Consider the following 4,424-nt stretch of genomic DNA (forward strand, 5'->3'; position numbering starts at 1 on the left):
CCATCACCGTCCACCACCACAACCGTCCATCACCACCACCCACCGTTCACCGCCTACCACAATCATCTACCACCACCCACTTCCATAATTCGTACACCACTACCAATTATTTTAGCAGTCTACAAACGTTAAATGACTCTATTTACTGTAATATATATGATAGGTAACTAATTTTTAGCTTATGTAGACGATTTTCAGTTTATAAAACAAACAATATTATATTTTCAGATTGCAAACCTTCAGACCACATCTTCAATTGCAGACACTAAATCAGATGAAATCAGATTATAGACATATTTTGTCTTCAAAAACAAACAACACCTAAAATACCTTCCTATTTAATCTTGTTAAGAAAATCAAACTTCTTATTTCAACATAACACTGCAATTAATATACGTAGAGGCCGAAGCCTGTCCTTTGTTTTCTTCGTTTAGTTGTTGGGCCTAGAAGGACATGATCCAATAAGTCGGCCTGATCCTTTTCCACACCCACAGTCACAGTGGCCTAAAGGTCGGCCCAATAGGCTGCTTTGTTTCTTTCCTTGCTTCTTTTAACATAAGAACCATTTTTTTAAATTGTTTCCTTATTTTTTTTACAACTAAACACAAGATATGACGGGTAAAATTCTGTGATCTCGGTGGTGATCATTTGTTTTAAATAAGGAAAGATAATTAAAAAATATATTATCATAATTTCAACATCTTTAGTAACATTTGAAAAGTATAATAGTATAGAGTAAAGTTAAAATACAAATTACAACAAAAATAAGAAGTGTGAAAATGATCTTAATCTATTGATCTTAAACTTGAATTGTGGAGATTAATTTAAAAATAAAAATTGATGAAAATGGCATGAAGGTAATAACTCACTTATGACTTTCTCTCCCCACATGCAAGACACATGTCAATTCCTCCATAATTTTAAAACGACTATAACTTTTTCATACGTCATTTTTTTAGAAATTTTTTTACCGTAATAACAAACGGTTTTTTTATCTTTAATATGAATATCATATTGTTATATAAAAATAAAAAAAATTGGTGGGTTTTTGTTATACTGTGTTATTTGGTTGTCCAATGTGTTATTTTAATTGAGTTTATATGCATTGTATTATAGATTTTGGTCATTGTGTTTTTCAATTGTAACTTATCTTAAAGATAAAAATTAAAACAATAATTACGTAATTGTGTCTTTCTGCTCAACATTTGCCTTTTTACTTATTATTGTGTTTTAGTCATTATCTTCAATATTTACTTAATTTGAGAAAAATACTGTCATGTTCAATGTGCATTACGTTCAAGTCATTGTATAATATGTAGTTTCCATTGTGTTTTATGTCTAAGATCATTGTGTTATATGTATTTTACCATTGTGTCTTACGTTCCTAGGTCATTTTGTTATATGTATCAATTATTGTGTTTTACGTTTTCAGGTTAACGTGTAATATGTATTTATCATTGTGTTTAGCGTTAGATAATTTGTTGGTATTTTTCATTACATTTACATATTAGTATTACACAATGGTGTTATTATTATTAAAAAAATACAATAATGAGTTGAAAGACACAATGGTGAATACACAATGACAAACACAAAGACACAATGACGAAAAAAGACACAATGGTAAGCAAAAAGACATAACGACGTAAATTTTTTTATTTTTATATAACAAAATCATACTCATATTAAAGACAAAAAAACGCTTCTTACAATTTTTTTAAAAAAAATTCATATGAAAAAATTATAAACGATTAAAAATGATGGGGAATTAACATGTAACTTACATCTGGAGAGAGAAAATGTTTACTATTACCTTTAGACATAATTACAGATGTTGTCCTTTATGTTTACATCAAATTTCACTGGTGGTCCTTTATCTTTCAATTTGATGTTTATTATCCTTTACGTTTTAAAAAGTAATACCTTTTGTCCTTTAGGTCTAACCCAGTAAAAAAATATCGTTAAGTCCTGTCACGTGCTTCTCACGTGGGGGTATTTCCGTCATTTCAAGTCCTTTATGATTTACCCCCATTAAAAACCCAATTCCACCCACCGATTTCCCCCGTTCTTTCAATAGGTAAAATTAGGGTTCCCAGAATCCCCAAATCCCAAATTCGATTCTTCCCCAAATCCATCCCAAATTCGATTCTTCATGGTTTTCTGCAAATGTGGTAAAGAGGCAATCATCCTCACGTCATGGACACCCAAGAACCCGGGTCTCAGTTTCTACTCTTGTCTGAACCATGTAATGATTTGTTTGTTCGATCAAAGGTTTGAATGATAGTGGTCTGAAATCAGGTTTTTTATGTCGAAACCCAGGATTCAAGATGTGGATTCATTGGTTGGTTTGATCAAAGGTGTGAAAGTTGCACGGACATCATTCCTGGTTTGATTAGGGCAAAGAACAAACTTGAAGATGCTCTTAAAAGTTGTGAAGGCAAACTAACTGCAAGTGAATCTAATGCAAAGAATCTGAAGAAGATGTTGGTTGTTAGCTGGCTAGGGTTTATATTTTATGTTATGTTCTTTTGATGCAAGTGCAATGTTGTTGTTTTAGTTTGTTAGGTAGGCCAGTTGTAAGTGCAAATATGCACATAATTTGTATCTACCAAAATGATGTAATGTATCAACTTTTGTATCATAATGCTAGTGCCAACTTATGCACATATGTTTGTATCTACACAATATAACCATAGTTGACTGCACATACAAGATGTTTATCCAATATGACCATACAAGATGTTTATCCAATATGACCATACAAAATCAAACTTCAACACAATATGACCATAGTTGACAGCACATAGTTAAACATACTTCAACTCAATATGACCATAGTTGACTGCACATAGTCAAACATACTTCAACATTATATGTCTGTCACACCCCAACCTACGGCGGAAAAGTCGAGGCGCGAACTGATTGTCACAGCTCTCAAGGTTATTATCATGCACAATATAAGTTTCAATATTTATTTAATAATTTCAAATAAAACAAATTTCTATTACAATATTCAAACAAACAACAAATATATCAAACAAATATAAATCATAGATAATATTGTCTCGTTAATATTTTCTTCTAGCATACAGCCTTACGTGATCTTCTAATTACTTCACATCACACGAAAACCTGCATATGCGTTGAAAATAAAGTAGTTTTATCAACACAAGGTTGAGTGAGCAACACACCAGTTTGAATGTACATATAGTAGTATAGTATAAAAATAACTAGTGCAATAAGTCATATGAGAATAACAAATTAACCAAATAAGCAAGTATAACTGAGATGTCGAGAAGCACAAAGGCTATAACGACTGGCATGATCATACTAGACTGAGATTATGTTGGACCTCTCCGAATGCGGAAGCATACAAAGCAAATAAGCACATAAACAAGTAAGGTATAAGTTGTTAACACATAAGACAAAGTTGCAGTTTTGAGTATAAGTATATATGAGAAATACATTTACGCATATGTCCCCAAAACGTGGAAAAACAAGTAAAATACGGGAATGTGGTACTCACCTCGATAGAAGAACAAAGGATGATTAAGAAAATGAGAAGACGTAACAAGGTCACACGCGAACGTTAATTCCTAATGAGAAACGAGAGCAAACGAATACGCTTAAGTAAAGTACAAGATTTATTACGACGACTAGATAAACAATATTAAATTAATATAATAATATATATATATATATATAAGAATTTATTATATAAAATAATTAGTTACATTAATAAAACATATCTTGAAAAATATTACTTTTAACTTTTATAAATATAAGTAATATATAGTTTACTTGATTTTATATTTATAAAGTTTTTAAATTATTATATACTTATATATATATATACACACACACACGAAAACAAAAACGAAAGCGAAAACGAGAGTTAAACGGGTATTACAAAGCATGTTTTTATTATAATAAACTTTATTAGTTATTATTATTAATATTAAGATAAAATGTTTAAAACAAATATAAAACAAGAAAAACCCAAACAAAACGGGGTGGCAGAGAGTCGAACCCGCGACCTTTGCCCCCACATACGCATATGTCAACCTGCTGGCCCAAGGGAAACATGCAACATATGATCAGTTCGTTTATACATAACATACACAGGTTCTGACAAAGAACCCTCGAAATTCAAATTGATAAATCTGTTTACAATTAAACAAAACAAGTTTAGGGCTATTGATCTACATGTAATCGCGATCATAACCATATATGAAATTACCTGAAACGATGATTATAAGAGGTTCAATTGAGCATGAACATGGCCGACGATGGAGTTTGAAGAACAGTCATTCAAACAACTAAGAATATCAAATTAAGTATAGGGGAAGTGTTGGCGCCGATGTAAGGATGACGAGGACGGGTTTAATTGCATTATAACATCTCGTTTATAAAGAATTGAAATT

This window comes from Bidens hawaiensis, unplaced genomic scaffold, assembly GCF_021521415.1.
Source record: "Bidens hawaiensis isolate Kalapana, Puna unplaced genomic scaffold, B.hawaiensis_p1.1 tig00042371_1, whole genome shotgun sequence".
NCBI lineage: Eukaryota > Viridiplantae > Streptophyta > Magnoliopsida > Asterales > Asteraceae > Bidens > Bidens hawaiensis.